The sequence below is a fragment of the Peromyscus leucopus genome, chromosome 1 (assembly GCF_004664715.2).
Source record: "Peromyscus leucopus breed LL Stock chromosome 1, UCI_PerLeu_2.1, whole genome shotgun sequence".
Taxonomy (NCBI): Eukaryota; Metazoa; Chordata; class Mammalia; order Rodentia; family Cricetidae; genus Peromyscus; species Peromyscus leucopus.
This window is the reverse complement of record NC_051063.1, coordinates 10,560,558-10,572,709: the sequence shown is the minus strand read 5'-3', so window position 1 is coordinate 10,572,709 and position 12,152 is coordinate 10,560,558.

The window sequence follows — 12,152 nt, the reverse complement described above, 5'->3', positions numbered from 1 at the left end:
ATGATATAGATAATATATAAGAGGATATAGAGATGATAAGATAAAAGGGTAGATTAATGAACCTACTTTTAAAGAACAACTTGCTTAAAATGTTTTACATTGATATAGATTTTAGTTTATGTTTAAAATGTTTTACATTGGTATAAATTTTAGTTAATTGATACAAACTTGAAGTTAATTTTGTTATACTTACATATATATTTCTATTCTTGTTTGAGGTATTATGTTTAACTCATTTAAAATTGTAATGGATAATTAAAAATAGATTAATAATCAGTCATCTATGATAATCATATTTGTAGCCATGTTAGTTAAGTCTTCTAGGTATACATAGATATATTTCAGATAGATAGGTAATCTTTAAACACTTCATAGACCTGGAGAATATGGCATTTAAATAACTTAGAATTCTGTTGACATGAGACACAATTGCTCCTGGCTGCACCAATTGATCCTGAGAGAATGTTGGGCTTCTAAGACATTTCCATTTGGAATTTTGTCTTTTGGCACAAAATGGCCTACTGGGCAAAGAACTGCCCTTGCCTTGATGGCTGACAGTACAAATGCAATGCTGTCCTTTCTGGACAAGCGGGACACAAGGAAAGCGACCACTGTACTCTGCCAAGACAGGGTAAGATGGTCTTTCAGAAATCCTGCTTCTGAAAATGATCTGTCAGATACTCTAGGCCTGTAGCCAATTTGAATGCACCAACAATGCTGAGAAACATTAGGTGACTGTCCAGGCTGGCAGCTGTCTTGGTCTACTTTTGCAAGATTCCCGAAAGTTGCTTGCATCCATCTACCATTTCTCAGGTACCATTATGTTCCTTCTCAGGTCTTTGATGTGATTAAAAACTAGATAGTTGTAATTTCCTCAGTTATGATAAAAGATAGGTTAGATATAAAACCTTAAACTCACAAATATAAGATAGATAGGACATCTTCTTTAATATTGTAACTATAATTCTTGCTCGGTAATTGTTTTGTTATATATAATTTTACCATGTTAAAGTTAAAACCTTCCTTTTAAAAAAAAAAAAAAGAAAAAAGGGGAAGTGCTGTGGATATTGTTCTATATAAATAAAACACTGATGGCCAGTGACCAGGCAGGAAGTAGGTTGCCAGGCAGGAAGTAGGTGGGACAAGGAGAGAGGAGAATTCTGAGAAGCGGAAGGCTGAGGGAAGAGACACTGCAGCCACTGCCAGAAGAACATGTAAAGACGCCGGTAAGCCACCAGCCACGTGGCAAGGTATAGATTTATAAAAATGGGTTAATTTAAGATATAAGAATAGTTAGCAAGAAGCCTGCCACGGCCATACAGTTTATAAGTGATATAAGCGTCTGAGTGATTATTTTATAAGTGGATTGTGGGGCTGGGGGCTTGGGGAACCTGGAGAAAAGCCCTCCAGCAACAGTATGTACTTGTGAATACAAGTGCCTGCAGAAGCCAGAGGCACCAGGATCTCCTAGAACTAGAGTTGTCTGTAGTTGGGAGCCTCTTCACATGGGAACTAGGAACCAAACTCAAGTTCTGCAAAAGCAGAACACACCCCTAACCACTGAGTCACCTCTCCAGCCCTGGTGGGGATTGTCTTTACTGCTCACTATTACTGTGCTGTCATAATGGGCCTACTCTTTGATTGAGATTATTTTTGCAGACAATATTTTAATTTCAAAGGCTTACTGAGGACAAAGACTAATGCCCCAATATTGGTCTAGCTAAGGAAAACAACACCTCAACCCTACTGAAGCAAGCAAGCATAAGTAACAGCATAACATGTGGGTTCCATGTGACTTGGGCTGTACACACACTTCTCATCTAATAATGCACTTGGCAGTCTGAAACCATTTATGTTCTATGTACATACTTCTCTCTCTGGACAATGGTACTAGCAACCTAAGACCTATGCCTGCTTGTACCAAATTGCACATACACCAAACTCTGAAAAACAGAGTATGTTTCTCTCCCTTTAACAACAGTCAAACTTAGATTCTATTTAGTTGTGCCCTAGTTTGTCCAGGTATGAAGGTAGGGGGACCAATTCAACTTAAACCTAATTGGGGAGTATTCACAATAAGGAGGACTGTGTCCTCAAAGTGAACTTTTAGGGAGGATCTCCTATTTACCATCTTATACTTGTGCATAACTGGGCATGCGTATGGTTATAATCAAATGCATGCATTATGAGAAGGGATATGTGTGGTAGAGAAATGGTCTATAACTAAAATCTGTCAATCAAAGTGGAGATAAACACAAACTACATGCCTTAGCAAACAAATTCCTCCTTCTCTTGAATCTCATAAAAGGAAACTCCAACCAATAATTGGGGCTCTTGAGTTCCCTAACTTGTTACTTTTGAAAGCTCATTTCTTTCTGATCTCTACTATTCCTTTGCTCTGAATAAAGTGTTCTTGCTACCTTGAAATTTGTGTGCACCTTTATTTAATTCTTGAATAGGTAACAACAACTTGGAAACTCCTGGATCAGGCTCTCACATAACTTGGTCCCTTCTGATCATTGCAAACACTTTCTCTGAAAGATTGAAAATAAACAAGTCCACTCAGCAATGTAACCCCAAATGCATAAATTCCAGCAAAATAACACAAGTTACATAAAAAAACAAGGCAATATAACTTATACAAAAATTACTAATTCTATAGTGATGGCCTCCAGTGAGAGTGAATTAGATGAAACTCTAGACAATAAACTCAAATAGATGTTTGTATGATCAAGAAGTCAAGAAAGATGATACTAATACATTGCTCAATAAATTCAAGAAAATACAAACAGCTGCATGAAATAAGCCAACACAGGATTTGAAAGAAAAATTCAATAAATAGAAATACTGAAGAAAAATCAAATTGAAGTACTGGAAATGAAAACCACAACAATTCAAATAAAAACTCTATGGAAAGCCTCAGCAATAGAATGGACCAAAGGGAAGACAGAATATCAGAGCTTAAAAACAAGGTAGAGGAATTGGAACATTCAAACAAGAACAAAGATAAAGTAATAAGAAAGTATGAATGGTACTTTCAAGACGTATGCAACACTATGAAAAGACCAAATCTAAGAACCATGGCCATAGAAGAATTTCATTTGAAAGGCATACAAAGCATTTTCAATAAAATCATGGCAGAAAATTTCCCAAAATTGGGGACACAGAAAATAACCTCCTCACATTATACCATAGTCAAAACACCTAGTATACACAGTTAAGAAAGAATATTAGAAGCAGTAAAAGGGAAATACCAAGTTACACATAAAACTACAATCCCAGCAGAAAATTGTGGTGGTATTGTGTTCCCCAAAATATTATGCACCTTAATAAACTTATCTGGGGTCAGAGACAGGACAGTCACTAGATACAAAGGCTAGAAAATGGTGGCACTCACACCTTTAATCCTAGCATTCCAGAGGCAGAAATCCCTCTGGATCTCTGTGAGTTCATGGCCACACTGGAAACAGCCAGGCATGGTGACACACGCCTTTAATCCCAGAAAGTGAGCCTTTAATCCCAGAGTGTGAGACAGAAAGCAGAAAGGCATATAAGACGTGAAGATCAGGAACTAGAAGCATTTGGCTGGTTAAGCATTTGGCTGGTTAAGAGTCATTCGGATATAAGGACACAGGGGCTTCTAGTCTGAGGAAACAAGATCATATGAAAAGTTGGCCAGGTGAGGTTAGCTGTGGTTTATTCTGATTCTCTGATCTTCCGGAATTCACCCCGATACCTGGCACAGGTATTGATTTTATTAATAAGAACTTTTTAAAATTCCTGCTATAGAAAATTGAAGTGCTAAGAGAGCTTGAAATGGTGTGTTCAAGTTCTGAAAGACAACTGCCAACAAAGACTATACCTAGAAAACCTGTTGTCGTGATTGAAGATGAAGAACAGCTCCCCAGAGTAAAATCAGACCAAAGACCACTAGGCCAGATCTACAGAAGATACTTGGAGGATTCCTTTGAACTGATGAAGGATAAACACATTCATGAAGCCATAGCAAAGAATAAACCATGCTAGAATAATAGCTAAGCAGGAGAGTAATAGGAAGACACTAGACACTACAAATTCAACAGAATGGCAGGAATTAACACACCACTTTCAATAGTAAACCCACAGTCTCTAATCCACAGACTAGCAGATTGGATTGCAAAAGAGTATCCATTTGTTGTCTCCAAGAACTATACCTCACCAAAAGGAACAGATGGAACCTAGGGTGAGACAAAGGGAAGAGGTATTCTAAGTAGCGGAATCAGGAAAAAAGCAGGTGTCACTGTTTGAGTATCTGACAGAATAGACTTGAAAAAAAAAAACTAGGTAGAAGAGTTAAACAAGGACACTTTATACTGATTAAGATAACAATCCATCAAGAGTATATTACAATCCTAAAAATACATTCACCAAACATGGTGTACCCAATTTCATTAAACAAATATTACAAGATGTTAAGTCACAGATTAACCCCAGAATAATAATAGTAAATGACTTCATTATCCCACTCTTACCAATGGACAAGCCTTCTCAGTAAAAAATAGAAACATCTGAATTAAATATTATCAATGATGACATTGACAGACATCTTCACAACATCCCATAAAACACTGCAGAATACACAATGACCTAAGTAGTCCACAGAACTTTCTCTGAAATATAGACCTTATAATAGGACAGAAAGCAAATCTTAACAAATATGGGAAAACTGAGATGATTTCTTGTATTCTATATGATCATAATGGAACAAAACTACAAATCAATAGCAAGAGAAACTCTAGAACATACACAAACTCATGGAGATTAAACAACACACTATTGAATGATGAATGGATCATTGAAGAAACCAAGAAAGAAATAAAAAAAAAATTCTAGGATCATTTGATGAGAACAAAAATGCAACCTACTCAACTCAATTCTGTGGGATACAAGGAAGCCAGTCCCTAGAGGGGACTTTATAACCTGTAAATATCTACACTAAGAAGTCATAGAGATATCGAATGAATGACTTAAATATGCAATTAGGACCTTAGAAAAAGCAAAAACAAACAAAACTCAAAGTCATTAAAAAGAAATAAATAATTAAGATTAGGGCAGAATTTTTTAAATGAAAAAATTTTAAACATTAAATTAATGAAACAAAAAAATGGGTTTTAGAAAATATAGACATGATTGATAAGCTAACCAAAAGAAAGAAAAGACACAAATTAATAAAATAAATGAAAAGAATCTATTATGACAGATATCAATGAAATTCATAAAACCCTTAGTACACAGTATAAAAAATACATCTTATTAAGTTGAAAAAATCTAAAAGAAATGTATGAATTTATAGATCCATATAACCTACAAAACTAAACCAAGAAGAGATGTCATTAAAACATTTACAACAAGCAAGGAAATTGAAGTAGTAATACAATATCTCCAGATTAAAGAAGTTCAAATCCAGATGAATTCACTGCTGAATTCTACTAAACCTTCACAGAAGAACACCAGCACATTACATAAAATAAGAAGAGAAGAAACATTCCCAAACTCCCTTTACAAAGACAGTAGCACCCTATCAAAACCATATATCAGTGCAACAACAAAGAAAATTATAGACCAATCTCTCTGAACATAATTTCAAAAACGTATTCTCAATAAAAATGTGTAAACTGAATCCAAGAACACATCAGAAGGTTGAAGAGACAGCTCAGTGGTTAAGAGCACATGTTGCTCTTGCAAAGGACCTGAGTTCAGGTCCTAGCAGCCACATAGCTCACAACCATCCATAATTACAGTTCCAGGGAATCCCATCCTATCTTCTGACTTCTGCTCTTAGTTTAAGAAATTACCTTAGCATTAGTATATTCACCTCTAGTTTTAACTGTGTATTTTATAAAAGTAGTTGTTCCTCTAAGACATTAACAAAAAATGCTCTGCTCTGCATTACACAGTAAACACTTGGTTGGCTTCTGCAGTATAATCTTCAAAGTTATTGTAGTAGCAGAATAATGGTCCTCTGACCCCCATCCGATTTCACCCATGTTCTGGACTAGATGTTGGATTTTACACCTTATCACGGCTTACAGAAACATTGTGGAGTGTAGATGAGTATGGCAGCACATGCCTGTAATCCCAGCACTTGGGAAACTGATACCAGAAAAATTTTAGTTGGGAGAAAAGAAAGGAAAGGAAAAGAGGAGGAGAAGGTGGAGGGAGAGAAGGAAGAGGAAGAGGAAAGAAAGAAAAGGAAGCAAAGGAAGGAGGATGGGAAAGAGGAGGAAGAAAGAAAGAAAGAGGGAAGGAAGGAAGGAAAGAAGAAAGGAAGGAAGGAAGGGCAAGAAAGGAGGGAGGAGAGAACAATTATGGAGTTAAAACTGAGGTCAACGTTATTAATTTTCTTCTTTGTACATAGACCTGCCTTGCCATCATCACCTCAAATACGCTCTCTGAAGTGGAACACACTATCAACCTTCCATTGACAACAATGTGAAGGTGAATCACCGAGAGACTCAACTGTTGACAAAGCTTAGAAGTCTTACAATAATTTACAGGACACAGTTGCAGTTTGAGAACAAAAGACACGTCAAAGTGATGAAACCAATCACTCCCAAAATACTGGGGGAGAGTTTTAGGTTGGGGTTGTCAAAATGTAATTCTCTTCTCTTCTTTACTCTTCTCTTCCCCCCCCTCTTCCCTTCTTCCTCCCTTTTTTTTAGATAGGTCTCATTGTGTAACTCTGGCTGGCCTGAAACTTGCTATATAGACAGGCTGGCATCAAATTCACAGTGACCCACCTATCTCTGGCCCTCCCAGGTGCTGATTAAAGGTGTACCCCACCACACCTGCCTAGAATTTTTAAAAACTCTTTATTTGGGAGAAGTATGGTAGGGATATAGTAATAAAGATTCACAATTCAAGCACCTTACTGCATGGCTTGTTTGTCTTCTATAATGAAAAATCTCTCATTAGACTAAAGACTTTTACCATGCAGTTGCTCAGATGAAGGAAAATTGTCATAAGCCATCTTTCTTTAAAACTCAAGACTTTCTAGTATAGTCTGATAAAAAGTTCTTATAACTCAAGATGAGCAAGAATGTTTTCAAAAATAAAATTCAAAACATTCTTAGGCAGTGTCTGTATCTACTTTTAAATAAGCATGAATGGATTCATAGCCAGAATTATTGTATAATAAAATTTATCGTATTTTTTCTATTTCTGTGATAAAAATAGACCAAAACCAACATAGGGAAGGAAAGAGTTTACCTTACAACTCCCAAGTCACAATATATCATTGAGGAAAACCAAGGCAGGAACTCAAGCAGAACAGGAACCTGGACGCAGGAACTGAAGCAGAGACCAGGAAGGAAAACTGCTTACTATTGGGGGAATGCTCCTTACTGGATTATATCCCAAGACCCCCTGGCCACGGATGGCACCACACACAGCTAATCAAAATTGCACCACAGACATGCCTACAGACCAATCTGATGGAAGCATTTTCTTGATGGAGGTTCCCTCTTCCCAGATGACTCTCTAGCTTTTGGCAAATTGACAAAAAACTAACCAGCACAGGCTCATTGTAATTTTGATTTCTTTTCTTGGGGTAGAGGAGTTTCCAGCAGACTTCTAATCATAGTATGAAAGGCGAAGAAAAGTGAGTTGTATTTAGCTAACATGATATAATATATCCTATAACATAAAACTAGTGGTTTGTCTTTTTAAATTTTATTTTGAGAGAGAAGCTTGTTATCTCAGGTTGACTTAGAATTTACTGTGCAGCCAATGATGGCCTTGAACTTCTGATCCTCCTGATTCCACCTTCCCAGGGCTAGGGTTACAGGCCTATACTACCATGCCCAGTATGCAGAGCTGCATATCAAACTCAGGGTTTCGTGTATGCTAGGTAAGCATTCTCAACTAAGTTACATCCCTAGGAGGGAGGTCTTCCCATCTTCTGGTGTCTTCATCATTTCTTTCTTCAGTGTTTCAAAACTTTTATTGCACAAGTCTTTTGCTTCCATGCTTAGGTTTATTCTAAGATATTTAATTTGCATGGGAACAAGTCAGGGCCATCATGCTTAGGAAGTCACGGCGGCTGTGGTTGTCTGCACAAAACATACACAAGATAAAGCCAATCTGAATTCCGGCATAGATGGGAGAAAGTCTCATGAAGTCCCACCTGTAGTTGAAGAAATTCGGCAGCTGAAGGGCCATCGGGATAGAAAGGGCCAGCTTTCTTCAAGGAAGTGGCACCTATTAGGATCCCATGGTGCAGTGGGTGATCCTGCACCCATCTACATAAGGACAGCACTGACAGAGCTTGATACAATATGAAAAGAAACCATGGAGATGGGAGGGAGTGTAGTGAAGGGGGTCTGGAGGAGTCAGGAAAAGAATATGGGTTGACACGATCAAAACACATTGATCATGTGTATACATATACATATTATCAAAGAAAGAATAAAGAAGATATGTTGACTACAGAAGTTTAAGTGACATAATTGTTTGATGCATAATCAGTAAAATAACATCATAAAATGCCATGTTTGCTGCCAGAAAAATGCCAAAGTATTTGAAATAGCTCTAAATCAAGAAATTTAAAATTCCTTACCCCTCACCCCTTACTGCCTGCAACAGATGAAAGAGCTGACCCTCCCCGTTACCAGTGGCAGCACTCCGGAAACTGGCCCTGCCCCTCTCCTAGACAGCATAGCAGAGCTATGGGGTGGTCAGAGATGAGGGTGACCCAGCCCCGATGTTATGAGCAAAGAAGAGCTGTTCCCATTACTCATCACATATGTGGTGGCATGGGTGCAGGAGAGATGCCCTTCCCCCTCCCTACCTCCCACCCATCAACGTCTGAGACAGGTGGAGGAGCTGGTCCTGGGGTCATAAGAATGGGAGGGCTGACCCTGCCCCTCACCATCTGCAGCACTCAGGAGAATGGCTTCTGCACCTCACCTGGGCAACACAATAGAGCTGGCCCTAATGGTTTAGGTGTGGAGACCCTGAGGGAGTGAAAACAGGGCAACCAGCCCCACCCCTCACTCATTGCTGCAAGAGATGGATGAATTAGCAGGGGGCAATGCTAGAGAGCTCCCCCTGGTGGTGAGGATGGGGGAGAACTGGCTGGTGGGCCAACCCTACAGCAGCCCAGGCCCAGAACCAGGGTTATGACTTGGCCGGCCCAAACATCTACCTCATCTATAATGTGCAGGATCTCCACAACACAGGGCAACAACAGGATATTCAAGAAGAGTCCCAGTGAGGGCCCAGCATTGATAGTATAGTAGAAACCAGAGGCTTCGAACCAGACCAGTGACTTTGCAATGAACACTCGAAAGTAAGGATATATGGACAAAGGGGTTTACTTCATGACTCACTGTGTCACACTGCAGCTTCCATGACGAGATTTTTTTAATTTTTTCCCTCTTAAGTTTTTTATTTTGGGGGATGGTGGTGGTGCAGGGGGAGAAATGAATGGGATCAAGATGCATGATGTAAAAGATGCATAGAATAAGTAAAAAGAAATTTGAAATTAAGGAAGTTTTTTTATTTTCTGGTAACCAATTAATTAGCAATGATTTTATATTTTAGTACCTTCCAGGGAAAAAGACTAAAATAGTTACTGGAAGAAGCAAGAAACCCACTATGCAGAAGGCGTGCTTGTGAAACAGAGCACCAGTGTTCTTACCCTAGGGATGTCATTCTTGGTTCTCTCCAATGTTGTAGCTCCAGCATCCAGGATGCTGAAGGACTGGTAGTACAGGTCTGTGCTGAAAGAATTTCTAAGAAGTTCATGGAAATAGATAAATTACGATCATCTTGATTAAAGTTGCTGGGTGACCCAAATTGACTTCCCAGCTATTGGTGCTCTGAAGAGTCCCATGCATGTTCACTTCTCCCCAAGTGAGTAAGAACTGTTATAATAATGCAGTTTGGGATTTACTCTGTGCCAGAAAGCACCGTTGACGTTGTGAGCATTATTTGCCACTCTTCACTCTCATACACCTCTAAGGTAGGTCCTAACCTTACCTAGGCTTACAGGCTTCCATTCCCCATGGTGATTGGGCAGAAGGGCCTCCTGTTGACTCCATGCTATCTAACTGCAGGGTTTTTCCCTTTAACTTTGAGTTCACACAACCACCCCGTTCAGTTGCTGGAAAAGTATTAATCATCCTTGAAAGAACACTGCAAGCAGAGCCCTGTTCATCACTACCAGCTAAGCAACCACAGCATCTTCTGCAAGAGCTTCTGAGTTTTATAAAATGCCTCATTCTTGCTCTGGGCATAAACACTGAGGAGGGGGGTTGGTTAAGAAAGAAGCAGGGCTTCTCTCCACTGCAGAGCTGATTAATTTACAATTAGCAAAGGCAAAAAGGTCCTTCTCTGAAACTTATGCTTGGGGCCCTACACTGAAAACTTAGTCACTGAATTCTGTCTCTTTGAAGGGGAAAGACAATCCATCACTAGAAAAGAATGCCTTTCTAGAACTCAAACCTCTCCATGGACAGAGACATTCTTTCTCTGATGTGAAATTTTAACATGAAGCCTCTGAGACTTCTTATATATGAAAAGAATTAAACATACTGACAGATGAGTATTGAAAGAACAGTACAGTGAGCAGCTGGAGCCCCACCATTCCAACTCCATACCATGGTGCCTGGACATTAGCTGGTTTGCCACATATGGATCTATCTACTGACCTATTATGACTTCATGATCCTTCATTCTCAAATAATAGTACAGGCTCCGAGGAAGATGAACATTCCTTTAGCTGAGTTCATTGGTGCACATTTTCTAATCCCTATACTCAGGAGGACAAGGCAATGGGATCACAAATTCAAAGCCAACCTGGAATTCATAGCAAGACTCTGTTATAGAGAAAACGAAAACAAAAGCAAAGAAAAATACAGCTAGTCCCTTTATGTCATTAACATACATATTATTAGCATATCATGATGTATCTAAGAGAAGGAATATTTTCTAATATCATATCATACTTAGTTCAAATTCCCATTTACCCATTTTTTTCCAGCTGATTCTTTGTTTCTTCATTGCCAAGAATTCAACTCACAGTCTTGTATCTCTACTGCTGAGCTACTACTCTGGCCATATAGTGAAAATATAAAAAAAACAAAAAAGATACACTTGGGCTGTAGATACAGCTCAGTGGTAGAGCACTATCCTGGCCTGATGTGGGCCTAGGTTCAATCCATGATGTTAAAAAAAAAAAAGAATATGTACTCACAGCAGTATATGTGCACTGATTTTAGTTATAAAACCTCTTTAGTCTCGTATTCTCTATCACCCTCACTCACTTCTCTTTCTAAATAATGATGCTGACATTTGGAAGAGACTAAGAAGTTTTTTTTTATTATTAAGAAATTTTCTGTTCATTTTACATACCAACCAAAGGTTCCTTCCCCTCCCTTCTCCACCCACAGCCTTCCCCCACAAACCACCCCCTATTCCCACCTCTTCCAGGGCAAGGCTTCCCATGGGGAGTCAGCAGAGCCTAGTACACTCAGTTGAGGCAGGTCCAAGCACCTCCTTCCTGCACCAAGACTGTGCAAGGATGTCCCACCATAGGCACTGTACTCCCCAGCTCATGTCCTAGGGATGGGCCTTGATCCCACTGCCAGGGGGCCCCTTAAGCAGATCAAGCTACACAACTGTCTTGCCTATGCAGAGTGCCTAGTTCAGTCCCATGAAGGCTCCACAGTTGTTGATCCCACTAGTTTGGTTTGGTCGTCTCTGCAGGTTTCCCCATCATGGTCTTGATGCTCCTTGCTCACAGAATCCCTCTTCTCTCTCCTCGAGCTTGGCCTGGTGGTTGGTTGTGGGCTTCCATCAGTTACTGGATGAAGGCTCTATGATGACAGGTAGGATATTCACCGATCTGATTACTGGAGTAGACTAGTTCAGGCACCCTCTCTGCTATTGTTAGTAGTCTAAGGTGGGGTCATCCTTGTGGATTCCTGGGAACTTTCCTAGCACCAGGTTTCTCCCTATATCCATAATGTCTCCCTCTATCACAGTATCTATAACGCTTCACATCCCATTGGTATTTTGTTGTTGTTGTTGTTGTTGTTGTTGTAAAGGAATATGGTCTGAACCAGACTACCATCATCTGGAGCAGGCCTTTTCTTTGGGCTGCCACCTAG